The sequence below is a fragment of the Maylandia zebra genome, linkage group LG8 (assembly GCF_041146795.1).
Source record: "Maylandia zebra isolate NMK-2024a linkage group LG8, Mzebra_GT3a, whole genome shotgun sequence".
Taxonomy (NCBI): domain Eukaryota; kingdom Metazoa; phylum Chordata; class Actinopteri; order Cichliformes; family Cichlidae; genus Maylandia; species Maylandia zebra.
The window spans coordinates 27,410,509-27,429,700 of record NC_135174.1 but is presented as its reverse complement, the minus strand read 5'-3'; the positions used below and the strand labels follow the sequence as shown (position 1 = coordinate 27,429,700).

At 41.0% G+C, this 19,192-nt stretch overlaps 1 protein-coding gene across 4 annotated transcripts in view; it reads right to left on the bottom strand.

Moving 5' to 3' along the window:
- srcin1b (SRC kinase signaling inhibitor 1b) overlaps positions 1–19,192 on the bottom strand; it is a 141,428-nt gene that overhangs the window by 121,023 nt on the left and 1,213 nt on the right. The gene's annotated exons all lie outside the window — the stretch shown is intronic.

Below are 19,192 nucleotides of genomic sequence, written 5' to 3'. Positions count from 1 at the left end.
GATCACCATCACGTTTACCCTCACTGGTCAATTATCAAGATAGATAGCTCAAACAGATAATAGCCTGCAACGGCGCCTGCACCCATTTTCTGCTTAGTGGACAGTGGGGGATGAAGTGGGATGGTGAGGGGAAGGGAGAAGAAGGAAAGTAAACCCTGGCGTTGTTGTGATTGGAAGGAAATGTTACTTTCAGCAGAGCTAAAATCAGATCGGGCAGACAGGGATAGAAGAAGGGGAGAGGCAAAAAAAGAAGAGGACCTATGGTGCTGCATGCTGCATTTGGATGCAGGCTGGGGGCCCGGGTGGCAGAAATATGGAGGGAGAGGCACACTTGTCATCCCAATGAAATCATTCTCCAAGGCTGCTGAGGAAAGCGAGGGCTGCACAGAAAAAGATGAGATCCTGTGAGTGTGTGTGTGTGTGTGCGCGTTTTGGAGGAGAGGGGTTGCAGCTGTGTTTATGTGCAAGACATGTAGCGAGACAAGTGGAAGAGACCGAGAAAATACAACCGAGAAACTGTTTGCTGATTACATCGCGGAGGCTTATAGGCATGCTTCCCCTCACACTTCTCCGTGTTTGAAGATCCAAATCTTAAATCAGCTCCCACACATGAACAAACAACATGAAATTCAGCAACAAACATCCAGCCCAGTGATCCAAAAACAAAAAGAAAATCTGCTGTTCAGTACAGTGAAAGTTGCACTCGACTAGTTTCAGTGCAGGAGTGAAAGGGAAACAATTGCCTTAGATGTGATAATATTACACAACAATAAATGCATATGTAATAAAGTTCAAAAGGCTGTTGTCCATAAAACAGACGATGATATGCAATGGTGGACGTTTTCGACCAGCTGAAGTGCATCTGCCAAAACTGCTTCCCAGGCTTCCTCATGCTTCATTATCCGTGTCCAAAATCCCTCCCACTTTACTGTGTAGTGCGCTACATTCTGTTTCTATGTGCAAACTATGAGCAGATTCACTACTGTGGAAAATCTGACTGGTCCTGGCATGTATAGATTAATCCCCCCTCCCTCCAAAAAAGACCTAATCAGATGGGAGTCTAAGCCCTGCCAGACCTGACCCAAATAGACCGGAGCGAAGCAGAGCCAAAGTGACCCACATAGAGAGAATATACAAACACCAAACTCATCCATCAGTTAATTTGATTGATTAACGGGTGGCAGGGATTGAGAAGAGCAGTGGCAGAAAGTCATATCCCCATGTTTGCACTCAGATATCGACCACACTCTTAATTAATCAGATTCCATTACGAACTCAACTCTCAGTTATTAAGAAAAAAAGAAAAGCATCATAACATGACTAACTTTTTTTTTGCCATTTTTTAAAGGTACTCTTTGGCCACAAGTCCAGACTCACTCGCAACAAGATCTATAACAATTAAGTCCTAGTAGGTTTGGATACCTAAACCTGTGGAACAATCATTACCTGTGGTCAAAAACATTTACAGGTCTGGGTCGAACTCCTTCCTTGTTTATTTATTTCATTACTTTTTTAATCAGACTAATTTTAAAGTTTCAGAAAATCCCCTGTAGAAATGCTCATGTCCTTTAAGTTTAATAATGCACCATTTATTTTAAGGTAATTAATAATAATTTTTAAGTAATCGAGATTACACTTATCAATCAAAACATATACATAGTAATTATGGGTTTTGCTTTAATCACATAGCTCTATATACAAACACACATGAGAGAAAGTAGTAAAGCTATTTGCTGCTGGACCTGTTTTAACTATAAGAAAGTTATATTCTCTTTTCTTACACATCTGTATTCTCTCTAAAGGTCAGCAGGGGGCGACTCTACTTTCTATGAAGCAACGTGGCTCTTCAGCCGAATGCTGCTCGCAGCCACACATTAAAATGAGAGTTAACCATAACCTTACTAATACATATACTATATGTGATCATTTATCCTCCCAATCCCATTTACATCTGTCATCCACCTATCTGTTCCCCAACACCTGCGTGTGCTGCGCTTTAACTCCTGTTGTTTGATTGGAGGAGCTAAAATGGCTCTTGTGATGTTGACGGTTAGCGAGGTGAAAACATCTGTTTGCTTCTGTGACCTCAGTAAATACTTTCATGATACAGTCTAACCTGCTGGTTTCAAGTCTTACTGACAACAAAATTATGTTTATTTTGTAATCCGGGCGCCACAGTAGTGCAATGGTTAGTGCTGTTGCCTCACAGCAAAAAGGTCCTGGGTTTGACTCCACCATGTGGCTACGTGTCTTTTCCCACGCAGTTACTGAGGTTAGGTTAAGTGGTGACTCTAATAGCCCTTTTCCACTAGTACCTGCTGGTCTCATTGTCTACTCTGTTTTGGTTGTTTTTCATTACAATGAAGTACCACCTTATGTGCAAAGGGTTGTTATAGAAATACAGCAGAAAGTCCTGTGACGACATTTGTACGCAACACAACAATGGAGGACATGGAGGCGATGGTACCACCGCTCTGCATGTGGCTTTTTTTAGACTCACGGACCACAGTGATGTTTTTCGTGTAGCCATTTCCGTTGTTGCCCGGTTTATGATTTTCGTGAAGGTCACACTCTCCTGACTCATCGAGTGATGCAACCGACCAGGCAATCCGTGGCGTGCAGTCTGTTGACTTAATCAGTAGAAGAAAAAGGAGGATTATACTTTGCTGTGGGATTGTCATCAGCCAATGAGCATGTAATATCACTCCATGTTTTGTCAGATCTCCTTGGTCATGTTACTGCTGAAAGCAGACCAGCTGAGAGACTCGCGGACACCCGAGCTTTTGTGAATTACTTCCTCTAGATGGATGCTGGTGACCAAAGGCTTTCTTTGGGTCATCTTGGCTCAAGAAGAACTAAACTCTTAGTGAGTTTGTGCTTTTAGGGAGAGTTGAAAAGACGTCACTGTGACGGAAAACACTTGTGTTTGATTATCTTGGTTTTATAATTGCCAGAATCGTCCAGCCTCATTCTTAACATTTCATAAGGTAAAAAAAAAAAAAAAAACTGCATAAAGTTCGATCTAAAAGTAAATTAAAGTTCAAATGTTACATTAAAACCGCTCAAACAAGTACAGTTTACTCACTTTAAGTCATTGCTTATGTCAGAAAGTGTGCTACATGTTATAGATGTGAAGATTACAGTCATTTCACCACATTTGGTTGCAAAAACTCAACATTAGCCATCACTATTAATAAACCTGATGTGGTGAATGAATGAAAGAGAGAAAGATTTTACATCCAGCTTTTCCCCAGCTGAGGGAAATGACTTCCTGCTAGCTCTCCACACATGAAAAATAATTTCTAAGCTGTTTATATATGTATGGAAAAAAGCCATTGGGCATCCTGTGACCTGCAATTCTGACTGCAGCAAATGCATCCAAGTGCCTCATTGCCCAGTGCTCTCTGCCAGCTTGGACTGCAGTGGAAAAGTGAGAAACTCCGGTAAACCTTTACAAAGCACAAAATAAATGATGCAATTTCATGTTCATTTAGAACGTGAATGTGTACTTCCAAAAATAGTTTGAAACATAAGACAGAGCCATCCATCAGACGAAACCTGAAAGTTAGTATCTGAGGACCGAACATGATGCTATGGTTAACTGAGCCAAAACAAACTTTGTTTATTACCTTAAGCAGCAGCATCTAATAAAACCTGGGAAGTGCTTACGGTCTCAGACAGCTGTGAAATAAGAGCCCCAGAAAAGCAGTGAAGCACCGTGAAGCAACAGCAGTAAACTGAGGCGCTTCTGTCTGCTTCATCCTGCAGTACAGCATCATAACCTCAAATGTAAATCTGGCTGCAAACATTGACACTGAGAATAACTAGAGCAAAAGATTTGTGCTCACAACAGAAATCCACGTAAACACCAGGACCAAAGATTTCCCAACAGAACACTGCATTGTAACGGCGGGAGTGATGACATTCACCCATCAGTGGTTTTAATCTCTGTTTGATGTTTTCATTAAAGAAATATAAAAGACTAAATGCTAAGAGGTTTCAGGACTTGGCTGTACCATAAATTAACCTGCAGCACAAGTCCCCAAATGATTAAAGGTGGATTCTGATAGGAAAAGAATTGCCTGCAGTTGCTAATCTGTGTGATTTATTTCAACAGATTTTCTTTTCTCAAAGCTGGAAGTACTGATTAGTTTTCTTATCAGGCGTTCGGCCTCATTCTTTATTATTTTTCTACTGAAAAATCTCTTTTTCACTTTGTGTAACAGTCAAACTACCGGTACTAGTTGTTTCTGACCAGCAGTAAAAAGAAAACTGGGTAAGACTCTCAGCCAAGATCATGGCTGAAGGGTAGGCTGGGGTGGCACTGACACAACCACAGGCTGGAGCCACACTGGGAATGACGGCGTCACCTTTTTTTCACAGAAAGTGCACCATGTTAAGTATATCTATAGAATGTGAAATATTACAGCCTGGAATGAAAGCTCTTGTTCTACTTGTAAATGCAAAACAATGCATAAACTTAAATGTGTCATTTGCCAGGTTCAAATGCTCCTTTGGTTCCTAAAAGCAAACAAACACAGAACAGTTCAAATCCTTTAAGCTCCAATAAAGTTATCAGTGTGGATGTTCTCTGTGCTTAACATCCATGTATCCATGAAAAAGCTGATAGTTCCTAACTAAAGATGATAACTTGTAACTAACTCTGTATGTAAGCAGCAACGAAGGAAGACAAGAGCATTGAGGAAATTCCAGGAGAGAGGCAGTTACTCCAGGAGAGCTGTAGAAGGTCCTTAACCCATCAGATCTGATATCTGCTCCTTTGTGCACTGCCAGAGCTGCAAAATGACCTCTAGCAGGATGCTGGTGTGAATATCTCTCACCAAACCTGAGGGCTCGACCTCTTTTAGTGTTCACTTTGCTTATTGTCTGGCACCGTGGAGCCCGACTGCCATTTTCCACAGAATAACACAATTGGCAGAACTGTGTTTTTCACAGATAAGAGCAGGTTTAGAAAGGGTCTGAGGAAGACTTGGACCATCATCGATGGTCCACGGAGGGACACAGATCTCTACAGGCTGGCCAACAGCACCCGACTGCCATCAGGTATCAGGATGAAATCCTTGGGCCACTGTCAGACCCTACACTGATGCAGTGGGTTCCACTGGGTTCCAGAACAGCCATGAGACATTATGTTTCGGTTCAACCGACACCTCTAGGTTTCACCTCTGACTGTCCTGGAGCTCAGCGATACCCTGATCAATATCTGAGAGGAGATCCTCCAGCACAACATCCATCATCTCATTAGGAGCATTGTCAGGGATGGATACAAGCATGTAGGGCCATGTGAACTCCCGAATACCTGCGATGATATTTCGACAAAATGAACAGGTCTGCCAAATCTTTTATTTTTCACATTGATTTTCTAAGTATCTGTGAATTCAAACCTCTGTCGGTTTTCATTTTAATTTCCATCAAACAATGTGTCATTTTTTTCACTCCTAACCCATTACCCAGTCCAAATCAGTATCCAACAACGTATCCAACGTCTTTTTCCCATTGAGATCTGATGTGTTTTCAAAGTGTTCCTTTAAGTTTTTGGGGCGCTGTATGGTCATCTTTACCCGGTGGCTAGCTACAGCTATGTTTGGGATAATATAAACACACCAGCACAGTAAAGATTTAGGAGGAGGGTAACATAGCTCTCAATAAAAGTGATTGGCAAGAAGAAATTCCATCATGTGGTGAGAAAAACACCCACTGAAAATGAGCTCAAATGCAGGTAAGAGAAAGTCAGTCAATATGACCCGATCCTAATCTTACCTCTTAGTTGGACAAAAACTGATTCTTCTTTAAGGAGTTTAAATATTCGGTGCCCGGACCTTCATCAGTTTTCACAAACTTAGCTTAAAAACATGTTTGATTAGTGCTAGCTTTTTTTTATATATAAAGAGAGACAAAGCACTGCAACATTTAGCATTTTTTAAACAAACGAACCTCTTTCAGCACAGTTGGGTCGATATGTCTTCATTTAACAAGCAGATATCATTTTAAAAGATTTAAATGCATTAGAGATTCTTTTTGCCGGTATTAACTCTTATGACAAAGTTTTCCAAGTCTGTCTTCTAAACTTTTTTATACCTCACAGCCTTTTTCTAATGATATCACCTCCTCCTCCCTCTGTCCTTCTCTAAGTCTCTCTCCTCATTTCAGAGATCCATTATTCCAGAGGACAGAAGCTTTTCATTTCACAGTCTGATCAGGGTTTAAGGAGGGCTACTCTGTGTAATCAGCTAATGAGCAGCTCGTTAACTGTTGCTCACTGTAATTTAGGCATCAGCGCTGCCGAGCGGTATTTGCAGAGTTTGCTTTCGGAGGACACGTGTCGGAGCTGTCACGCCAGCTTAAGAGATACCAAGGAGCAGAGGGAGATCTGAGCTGTCGTATAGCACATGTAGAAACACAAACTGCTCACAACAATTCCACATACAACCGCATGACGTGTGCAAGCAGATGGCGGCATCTAAGCAGGCTGTTTACACAGACTGCAAATATCTCAGAAGATAAAGTATTTCTTTAAAGTTAATCTGTTAAGATTTTCTTTACTCTTCTTTCTTCACAGACCGAGATACGGTGACCTGAGATCATCAATGTAGAGTTTGAGGTCTTTAGTTACCTGCCAGGTTCAAAGTCCATTTCATTTCCTCACTTGTGCAAACATGCCAGCATGTAATGTAAGAATGGAAATGGATTCGTAAATGAACACAATCCATTTCTGTGCTGCAAAGACCGGCACTGAAATGTTAGCTACAGCTGTGATGTTAAGCAAAGAGCCTCAGATTTTAGCTGCATTTTAAACACATTTTGATTACTGATGAATGTGGCTTAAAGTCTCAGATGGCTTTTAAATACATACAAATATTTGTATGAGCAAAGCTGAAACTGCCCATAAGCTTGTTCTCGATGTTGACTGCTTTAAGAGTCTGTCAGAAGAAGAGAATTGTCCAACTACTGCATTAGTCATCAGGAAATTCTCCAATTAAGTGTCAGTGTCTGCTGGTTGTTCGTTAGTTTTACTCCACAACAACAATGCATAGCAGACAAATAGCAGTGCATCACCTTTCTGCAGACTTGTACAGCAGTGTGTAGTCTTTATTTGTGCTTTTTTACTCCATACTATAATTTTCTGCTTTGTTTTCTCTACAAACAAACTAACAAAAGCGCCATATTATACCTTTAAACATATAGGTTAATATGCACAAATAAGCCAGCTGTAGCAGATTCTAATTGTTATGTCATGTTTCAAAAAGCCGACATTTCTTGGATTGAGAGCTGCAGAAAACTTGAAACTATAAACTGTATATAAAAGATGGAAGTAGCCACCATGACATAAACCATTTGTTTGTAAACATCAGGCTGCACTAATAAAAATCATAATTTAGAAATTGTTTTATGTTCAATCAGACCTGAAGCTGTTACTGATGATTTTACAGTCTCAGTTAAGTGTTTACTGAGGTCATGAATCAAGGAAACTGAGAGAAATTTTCACAGTGACTTCTTCACAACTAGATATCTTACTGAAAATGGAGGAGACGCCCCCTGCTGTCCATTAGAAATGTATTTAACTTTCAAATAAAATAATAGTTTTATTCATTTAAAAAAAATGTTTTACATGGAGTTTTTTGGTCAGAGTGGATGCCACTGAAACCAAGACCAAACTCGTTACTTTAACGACTTATCCTATGTGAAGCGTAGAATAACATCGTAATTTAAATAACTAATATCACATTATATACAATAAGATATGAAACTAGCTCATCAGCTTTACTGAGGTCACAAACCAAATGAGCGGTGGTTTCCTGTGTACTTCTCGGCAGTCAAACTTCCTTTATTAACCAGAGGATCTGCCCTCTGCTGGTGAGAGAAGGGAGGGTCAGGGCACCTATTCCCATCTTTTAACTGCAGTCTATGCTTGGAACAGGGAGTCATTGTGTTGGAGCTCAATATGTTGTTCTTTAACATTATGTTCTGTTTGCACTCATTTTTCTCGCAGATATCTGCAGCGGACGTGTAAAAGCTGCTTTTTGTTTTTCACTTTGAGTAGAAAACAAACTGTCACACACCAAGACTCGCTCTCATCTCTAAAATCAATTTCTGTGCAATTCAGGTTACAAAATTCACTATATAATCCTGTCCTTTAAAGAAACAGCACGCAATATGTTTTATGGTGTCAGAGTGGGTCTGGCTACACGCTGAGCTTGCCCAATTAATTGTGAATATATGAAACAACATGCGGTGTTGTGCTTGTAGTCCAAATCAATGTCACACAGACAGACAAACACATTGAGGCATTTCCTGCAGCATACTCACTACCTGTGACAGTGTGCGTCTCCTGGAAGCAGATTCCTTTGTGCTTTTTGTGACCTGACGTGAGACAGCAATGCCATCTGATAGGCTGTTCTCTACCTGAGATACCACGGAAATAGCAGTCCTTATCAAGGACAAAACATTACAGCTGTAAAAATCTGGAGATGAATATCTGAGTCAGTCTCTCAGGGAGCGCTGTCAAATTAGTCTATGAATTTCCTACTGCACCCGGAGAGTATGTGACAGCAGCAGCAGGAAGACCTTGAAATAACCTCCTCGAATACACATTTCTCCATGATGGTTTTAAACGCCTCTCCTATAGCATTTCAAAGCTACAACAAAGACCGTTTGAGCTACGTCTCCAGAGATGGTGCAGAAGAATGCAAGAGCACCTGTGTAAAAACATATGCTGCTCTCAAATTTACCCCGACTGCTGAGGGAGACGAGAAAGCTGCAGAGACGAGCTGATTGGCCGACGTGTCTGATGAGCTAGGAATCAAACATCAACTAAAAATACACAGCTGGGAACTCTGGGCCTGCTTCAAAGGAGCCTTTAAAGTGTAACAGTGGATTCTGTCTCGAACAACAACTGAGATTTAAAACAAGAGAGAGCCTTACTGTGAACTTTAATATAATAATCATGTATATTAAAGAAGTTAAAAAGTTAATAGACCCTTTTCACGGCAGGCATTTTGACCTTCTACAGCTACAGGTATAGCTAATAACATTTACGAGCTCTCCAGTGTTCCAGCATTCACAATATGAAGACCACGGAAAGGGACAATGGCAAGAAAAGTGTGCTGTGAGAAAAGGTCTGCAAGCTGTTAACATTTAACAAGTCCCTGGTGGGAGTTAAAGAGGCATTTCACCAATTTTACATGCCAAAGTCAATTTGCAAGTCACAGTAAGAGCTAATCAGGACGTGGAAATGGTTCTAATAGATTTGGAGCAGCTTTGCAAAGCATGAGTACGAAGCCTGAGAGAACGACAATCTTTGACAGGCAGGAAGGAGCAAAAACCCAGTGACTGGTTAGCAACCACCAGGAAGAACATCAGCGACAGTGATGATCATTTAAACAAACATCGTCAGCACACAGCAGGGTGAGAGGTTTATGTTCAGTGATATTTGAGCTGAAAATGTAACCAAAGGAGGAAAGGAGGTCAGCGATTGTGCAGCCTACAGGAGGAGCACAGAAGTTACCCATATGCAGCCCTCAGGCAACACACGTGTAAAGGGGAAGACACGGCAACATGGGAACCAGAAACAATGGAATGGAAATGAAATTCAGCTCCTCTAACACCCATTAACAATGAATCATTGGCCGAAGAAGCATTTATCTTGTTTGTCCTAACACTTGTTTTGGTGCAGTGCAGTTTTTGTGCAAAGGTCATTCAGCCTGGCGAGCTAAAGTGTGCAGTTTTACCTGTAGTAAATGGACTGGTTCTTATATAGTGCTTTTGTACTGGAGCACTCAAAGCACTTCATACATTATGTCTCGTTTCACCCACTCATACAAGCACTTTTCTTTCTATGTCTAAGTGCTTTCTTACATTCATGCTCCAATGAACGCATCAGGAGCACCTCAGGGTTGCAAAGGAAACTTTGGTGTGGATTTAAGCAGCCAAGGAGCAACCCACCAAACGTCTTAGTAGATGACTCTACAGCCTGATTCACCCCTGCAAAGTCATGGCAGTTTTGCTTAAGTTAAGATGCATGAACAGGTGCTGTCACGGTTTGCACTGGCAGACCGTGTGGAGGGAGGAAGAGGACCCAACTGCGAACCAGGAACTGGAACGAAAATATAATTTAACAAAAGGCGAACCGTTTATTTGAGGCTGGGAAAAGGTACAAAACCAAAGGCAGAAGCACACTGAGGCAAAACTAAATTCTAAACACAAAAGACAAAGAATAAAACCCTGAACATGGAGAGATGACGAAAACTCAACTGACAACCTGACAAGGAATGAATGAAAACACACAGACTAAATGCACACAGGAGGTGATCAGGGGAAGTGGAAACACACGGGGAAGCAGCTGATTAGAATGAACATAACGACGTTACATTGGCAGTGAAACTAAACGCAATGAACACGGGACACCAGACCTCTAAAATAAAACAGGAAACATAATGGGGCGCAGACATGACAACACGAACTTGGCAACATAAGATACGCAGACATTAAACACATGAGAGGCGAGGGAGACTTGAACACAGGGGTGAAGACACAAGGGGAATCTAATAAACAATGAACTATAACAGGGCAACATAGGAAAAATTGAACTTAGATAAGCTAATGAACTTAAACATAAGCCGTGAACATCAAAATATATCAAAATTCAAAACGCTGGGTCAAATGACCCATGACAGGTACAGTGCAAAACCATGGCTGAAACCAGTTTGACCATAGGACAATGCAGCTGAAGACCACCACAATGGGTAACACAACTGCAGGCCGGTCGGTGGGGATCAAGTTGCCCAGTTAACATCGATTGAATTTGCAAAAGACGGGATGTGCTGGTAGAGGCTGTCTGCTAGCAGTCAACACAAAATTATGTTGCAACAACAAAAAAGCTTTGCAAAATTTGCAGTTAAGTAAACGACCTTTGCAATAAAGCTTTTGCTTTAAGTAGACGTGACTAGTAACTAGTAACTATAATTAATTGCTTTTTCAAAGTAACTTGCCCAACACTGGTAAACATAACTGGATTCAGGAGTTTGACACATTGTTACATTCCTGTTTCATATTTTTGAGAGCAATATCCAGAACAAACATGAGGTAGGTGCATCCTAGATATTGTAATATAATTTAGATTTAAAAGCAACAGGATATTGTCAGTTATGAGCTCCAAAATTTCAGCCTTATTAAGTAAGTACTTTAAACCAAATTTTTAAGTCATTGCTGGAAACTTCTATGTGTAAATTGGTTTACAATTTTGCCCACTCCTACTGAGTGGTCTCTGAGGTCCTCGTGGGCTTTGTTGTCATAGATATTAGGACTCTGTTGCAGCTGCATGGCTCTGTAATTTCAAAGGTAACCTCCCACACTGTTGACATTCTCATTTGTCAGCGTGTGTTGCGAGTTCTAATGTAATCGTACAGCAAGTCGACTGTGTGCTAAATGACTGCTGTTGTTGGTGTGGTTTATATTTCACATCTTAATTTTCCCTAAGAATTCAGCCATTTCTTGCTCTGTTAGCATTCCTCTTGTGCCCAATAAAGCAGGAAAATGAAAATAAATCATATTTTAGGCTCCGGTGGACAAAAACGCCTCTTTAATGTGGTACACAACACATTTTCAAATAAACACAGAACATGCAGAATCATTAAAGAGCTGCATGTCCACCACCAAACATCTGCCACATTAGTAATGCCACTCAGGCTGATACATACTGCAGGGATCTACTGACTAATGATGGTAATCAAGCACGTCTACAAGCATGTGCATTTAAAAAGTCCAGCCTTGCACAATAATGTATAATTATTGTGAAAACTGTGATAAACGGCCGACTGTCTAACCTTTCACTGAGTTTAAATGTGAAAATACCGTACCAGAGTGCACACATTAGCAGGCCTGAGGTCATTATCAACACTTTATGTCCAGAAACTGCCAATTGGAAGAGAAAATGGGAACAGGCTGCTACTGAGAAAAATCTGACACAGTAGTTTGCAATTAAGCTGATTTATAACAAAAGCAACCAGAATCTCCTTCCCAAGAGACAATTCTCTGCTTTATTCTGACCATTTGTCTTCCACATAGCAACTGGAGGCCGGATGGCATAAATACTGATGACACGGTCGCCAGCAAAAACATAAAAAGGTTGCTTTGCTTTTTGTCTGCCTTTCCTATTTGTCATTCTGAGATTGGTTTTTTCGCCAAATGCCTCTTTTTTAGCCAGTTATATTTATCTTCATATACAGGACAGATCATCAGCATCCAATAACAACCGTCTCCTGTAAGAATGATCCTCCGTCTCTTCTCTGCCATGCATGGCCTAATGCAGCAGTCTTAGGCGAGCTTGCAAGATGAAAGTCACATGCACCCCGGGCCCTAAAGCAGGTCAGGTCGGTAAAATTTTAAAGTGGATGGATTGATGCTCTAAGAGTGTCCTAGAAACAGTGTGGTGGGACTCAAAAACAGAAACACCCTGCAAAGAAACCCCAGTCTAATGTGGTGACTCTCCTGATCATGACTAACCTGATTGGACAGATGGTTTATTTATAAAGAGCCATCTGAGGAGTCATCATTGGCAATTAAATACTTGGCAGGTAATTGGATGAACCATCTGTCTGTCACTGCTACCTTTAGCCAACCAGTTCAACAAACTTCGGAGCATGAGGAAGATCAAAACCAGTGTTTCACAAATCAAGACCTGAGGATAAAATCTCTTTGTTAATTTGCAATTTGGAGGTTTATTTTGTGAGCATTTGGTTTCCCTCTAAAAGGTCTGCCTCTAAAAGGTCACATTTAAACAACGTGACCTTTTTTAATTGAACTGATTTGTCACATTAAGGCCTTTAAGACACAATGTAAAAACTGCAAGTAGTTGTAAGTATATAAGTAAATGTCTGACCGTGTAATAGACAAAGCAAGCCAGTAAGATAAATACTGTATGTCTGGTTTTTGATGTGATGTCCACTTTCCAACATTAGTCCTCTCCATCATGGGTGATGCAGTGGAGGTTCCAGGTCATCACATTCGGGCACCTGTTCCTGAGAAACAGGAACTTTCTAGTGCGTCGCTTTTTGTTCAGCACAGACCACCAAACCCTACTTTTAACTCATCTCTCCAAATGACTGCAAATAGCTGTAGCATACCTGTCGCATGCTAGTTTCATTCTGCAGCGGTTCCTTTTTGCTCTTTTGGTTTTGGGTTGTTTTTTCCCCACACAGTTTGGAGGCCAGAGCACTATTTGGTTGCATATTTTTCCAGCTTGTACAGTCTCATCTAATCTCATCCCAACACACAATAATAGGCTGGATATCTGACAGTGACAACTTCCAGGTCTTGGACCTCATTTTTTTTAATTTTTTGGAGGGGCACACAGAGCTCTTATAGTCACCTTTGTTTTTCCTGTTTGTATAGAAGCATCAAATCTCACCATGACAATAATTTGGCAGGTAACAAGTAGCATGTGCTACCAGGTACCAGAAAAGACTAAATGTATGCATTATAAAACAGGAAAAGGTCACGTCAACCATCACTGCCACAAACTGCTGTTCAGACTGTGTGTGCAGTTTAAGTTTCATTGAACACTGGTCTGCCTTTATGATCTAAATTGTGCTATAATTTAGATCACAGCACCAGCAGATAGGTCATCCTTTCTTTTTGTGGCGCTGATCTAAAGGTGGAGTACTGCGGAGGTCTGCCATTGTGCGGCTTATTCAGGCATCAACACCGCAAGACTCAAGAATTCAGCTGCCAAGCAAAGTAAGGTCATCCTGTCTCGAACACCTTGAGCCACTCAGATGAGGCTTTGATGAGCTTTCTAAGCCTCATTCACTCTGTGAATAAATCAGACAGGCTGCTGAGATCCTCGGTCAGCTTTACAGAGCCAAATTAACTGAGATTTATTGTTAATTACACTCTGATGTGTTGTGTCATAAATGTTTCACTGCTTCCTCTCAAAGGGAAGGCCGAGATTGTTTAATTATGCACATTTACTGGCTAAGAGTCTTGCTCCGTTTCAGCCCTGCAGCTCTTAAATGCAGGCTCTACAGTGATAACACAGTCAACCAATAAAAAGAACTTCCATCAATATCCATTTTATATGAACGAGTGAATGAATGGCAGCATTTCTGCAGGACTGAAGAGAGCAGACTTAGTGTGGCTCACTTCGACAAAGTGTCCTTGAACAGGAAACAGACTCCCTGCCAGCTCCACAGGTGCTGCTCACGTCCTGAACTCCATTCAAAAGGCAGTTTTCAAAGGGGAGAGTCTCTCTTCAGACAACAGGAAGATTCATACTTCACAAAGACACTTTAGGATACAAGCTGTGTCGCACCTTCACAATGCAGATAAGAGTCGGTAACATCTACATGCTGAAAATATTTAGCGTAGAAGCCACTTTGAGCTCACTTTCAGAAGTACTAAATCAAGACCTGAAATATGACTTCAACTGAGAATCCAAATTGGAGTATTTTTGCACAAAAACAAAACGCATGTTGGCTTGAGAAGAAACAAGTATCAACTGTAATAAAGAAGTAAAACATATAATACTAATCTTTTTTTCACACGCACGAGATCGGGGTAGGATCAAATAATAGGCGTGTACTATTAACACTGAAAACATGGCCGTTGTGAGTTTTTGAGCAGTAACAACAAGTAGGGCAGCTTGATAGGCAGGGTGTTTTGTCAGTACACCGGCCCCTTCAGCACATCATAGGGTGAAATGTGTGCTAGTACTGATTAAGCCACTATGTAGTGTCTGCATTATGGGGTTGAGTTGCTTTGAAGTAGATTTGGAGCGCCGTTACTTGGGCGGGCCACGCAGATATACTGTGTGACATATTTTTATTTATTTCCACATCCGAGATTACAAAATTAATTTATTGTTGGTCTTATTCTGGAATTTCAGGAGTTGCTATCAACTACCTCCCATCCGTGGCATCTCATATTTCCTTATGGGCAGGCTGTTCACGTCGCTGTTGTGATACTGCTCAGTGTGAGCCAGCTGTCAGACAAACTCTGACTCCAGAGGCTGGTGTCAGTATACACAGTATTAATGTTCTTAGTACTCATCAGTAAAACCGAGTCTTATCCTTACATACTGGTGATATTCTACACCTTCACAGTCTGGTTTGGGGCTGTTTTGGTCACAAATGTGTCTACAACAAAGTCTAAACTACAGAATATGTAAACAACATATCTGGCATTAAAAACTTGATGATTAATCTTTCGTTACTTTCGAAGACTACGAAGAGCATTTTTTAAAATTAACAACTTTCATTTGTTCTGTTTAGGATGCATGTCACGGCGGGACACGCCGGTGAGTTTATGGAACGTACCCAAATGCAGACACGGAAGAAGACGGAAAACATGAGTATAAAAACAAGGCGAATCATCCAGGGGGAGTAAGCAAAAACTAGAACCTATACTGGGAAAAAACGACTTTGAACATAGAAAGACAAGACTTTCAAAATAAAACAGGAAACATGGAGAGACATAGACATGACAACAAAGAGGAGAAGAAAAGACTTATAAATCAGGAGACAAAACTAGAATGAAACGAAATCCTAACTAATAGCAGCAACACAAGAACTTAACATATTTTCAACACAATATAAGAACACAAAAATACAAAACCGACTCAAAACTGCTGGGTCACAGACCCTGCCCCTGACAATGTAAAAATATAATCAATATTCAATATCAACTAAAACACCCTGTTCATGTAGGCTAGGGATGAGTGTTTCCCACACTCTCGAGGCGCCCTTTGACCTTTGTATGACCTCTGTTTCTTATGTGCACCATGTTTTACTCTGAGACTTATTGGAGCCTTCAAACTCCATCTTGCTGCAGGAACCTGGAGAAATAAGGTGCCATCACAGTCCCACAGAAATACACGCAGACGTGTCACAATTCTGAGAAACTACGACTGCTTATTTGACCCAAACCAGTGGCTCTAAAATCCATCTGAACAGCGCGAACAGAACAGCCTGAAAAACTTGTAGCACTTGTACAACAGCATAAAATGTTACCATGTTTTAACTTTTTGTGGGTCACTTTAAGAAAAGCAGTCAAATTTAGGTTTATTTTCTCAAATTTGGTCCAGACAGAAAGCAAGGGTTAAAAGAGTCTCTTTAATCTCTGGAGTATCTTTCACTTCAGCACTTTTTTAAAAAATAATTCATTGTAAATAAGTGAACAAATATCTGTCCTTCCATTTCAGTCCAACCGGGCTCACGGGGATGTTAAAGATCGACTCGGAAAATAGTGTAAAAGTTGGAGTGTGAAAAAAGTAAATCCAGGGATTGAGAAAGAGAAAGCAGGTCAAGGACCTTCATGTCTGAGATGTTTGTAGACGATGAAAAGACATTTAACCTTTTACCGCTCGCCATCTGTGAGCTGAAGACATTTCTTCAGATGGTTTTCCACAATTATAAAGCTGCAGTTTCAGTGCCTGAAAACACATTTCTTAAAAATGTTGTTTTGACTTATGAAAAGAAGTCGAACGCTTGAACGTCGAGGATGAAAAGGCAGCAGAGTCTCTGAATGCCAGAGCGCGAGGCAGCTCTCGGGAGAACAGACATCCCTGAGTCAATATTACAGTCAGCTCACCCTCACCTGGTGGCTCTGCATCAATCAGCTCTCTGATGTCGGCACCCTCTGCTCTGCAGCTTCCTCCCTCTGCCCTTCATCTCTTCTTCTCCTTCTCTGTCTGTCTTCCATCTCCTTCCAGATGTCAACAAGTTTGATCAGGCTGACGTGGGAAAACTGCTGTTTGGCTGACGCTCCTCAGCACCCTGACAGATCCTCCAGCCTCTCGTCTCCTTTTCTTTTGCTCCCCAGTCACTTGTGATTCCAGCACGCTTGATCTGCTCCCCTCCACCTCCGCCACCCGGCAACCCCGCCCCTGTCAAAGCCTCCTGGGGAGCTGGGGAGGGCTCTGCCATGTCAGTGAGGTGACATGACTCACACAGTCATGCGGCACAAAGGAGATAAGTTTGAGATGTTCAAGGGCGACTGTATAGTTGGCGTTTCAAAACGCTCACTTCAGAATTAATCCTCTCAGCGATTTCTGAGTGAAACGGCATGCGGGATGTGACAGGCCTCAATATCCAACGCTGAATTTTAAGATAGCTGGCTGTTTTTCCAAACCGCGTCTCCCAACGCGTTCAAGAGACTCGGGTCTTTTCTTGCTCCGACACAGATTTGTGCAGAGTGGGAGCAAAGAGAAGAGGGTATCATGTAAATCAATAGCGATTAGAGATAGTGAAGACCTCCATTTTGCACTCTGCCAGCCTGCAGTCAGCAGCAGCAGCAGTCTGTGCCTCTCGTGCATTATCATTAAATTTGAATCACAGAGATAAGTATCTTCTCTGAAAGATCATCCCGGTCATCTTAGAAAAACCAAGAAGGTCATTTAACAACACTTGGCACCACAGTGGAGGTATTTACACCACCCTTACAGAACCTCTCAGGCACCTGCATGAATATGCAGTTTGCAGAAATCCAGATTTTCCAGCTCTCTGATGCAGAGTAAACTAGAGTAATTAATAAAGTGATTCATTCTTTAAACAAGCAATCTATTAGCAGCAATCCTGGTAAATAGTAACCTTATATATACAATTATCAATGCATTGTTTTAATATTCCGACCAGTAAAAAATAAACCTGCCTTGCAGCATCCGTGTTATTTCTACATTCTTGTTTAAAAGAATTGGTGGGAAAACGTAACAACTTGGGAAATTTGACCATCCAAGAAGCACTTCAGTGGGATAAAGGAAATATAATAAAAGCCATGTGAACATTAACGTTAACAATAAATATTTTTTTGTCTTTCAAAAGGGCTGAACTGAGCTCAGTGGAATAAAGAAAGGAGGTCAAAACTAAATATGACACTCAAGGACAACAAAATAAAACAGGAAGTATACTGTAAGTATAAAAGGAGTAGGAGGAGTACACACATACACAGAGAAAAATTAAAAACTTGTTGTTAGTCAAACTGATGAAGATTTACCGTGAGTGTCCTCAATGCTATGCTAGCGTTCTTACTAGCAACTAGCATGAAAGCTAACATAGCACCAAGCTTTTTGAAACTGCTATCAGGTCCAAACTGTACTTATATTTGACTGGAAACTCATTAAAATGGACAAAAACCTGAAAATGAAAAAGTGTCAGACTGTCTTCTCTTTTTGGAACGATCACAGGAAATGTGATGTTCTCATCTGGATGAGCGAACGCCATTAAAGGGTTGTTGACTTTGTTTTTGCATCTTGCCAGCAAATCCCATGAAGAGAGAGAGAGAAAAAAAAGCAAAAACAAAAGAACAAACCCAACACTGAATTGATCCTACAAACATATTGTCTGCAGCTTAGTCTTCTGTGCCTTACTGCACCATTGTTAGTGGAAGATTAGAACACATCGCTGAGCAGCACCGCTACACCGCCGGACGTGTTTATGGCGTTAAACAGAAGCACTGTATCGCCATTTTCTTGCTGGAGCTATTCCCTGCTGGTTTTGGTCACTTGATGAAGTCTTTATTTTTATTTTGTGCCTTTCACTTTTAATAAAAATATATTTCTGCCTGACTAAATGGAAAACGTGGTCACAAATAATTTTACTACAGACATGATTAGAAGTTCTACGGGACCACCTTTGCCCACCTGTTTTGATAGATACAGTTTTAGCAGTTCAGCTGAGAACCACTGGGTTATAGTTAATTAAGGTAAGGATAAATCATTATTCTTGTCTTCTCAGGTGGTATAGTCCACGTTCTTTCCCATCATCTCACTAGAAACATCGATGCTGCTGAGAGAGCGGTGTTATATATTTTCCGCATTTGGGATTCCCAGTAACTATATAACAGTAGCTATATCAGTTATCTCACTGAGGAATAACACAATGATTAGAGTATGGAGAGAAAGCCAGATTTTAAGCAGTTAACCACAATAATAAAACAACCTACTTTATATCCTAGGCTAGCTTTAAAGAGCTGGAGTAGAGATACAGGACCTCTACGGGTTTCCTGTGGATCAGAAATTCTGTGAGTGGGAAACTGGAGTCTGAGTTAATCCCTTAACCTTTTCACTCTGTTCTTGAGCCATTTTTTGAGATTTGGCAGGGAGCACTGTCCAACTGGGAGTGCTGCTGACATGGGGTGGGGTTGGTCTGCAGCAATGTTTATATACTGTCAGCAGCGTCCA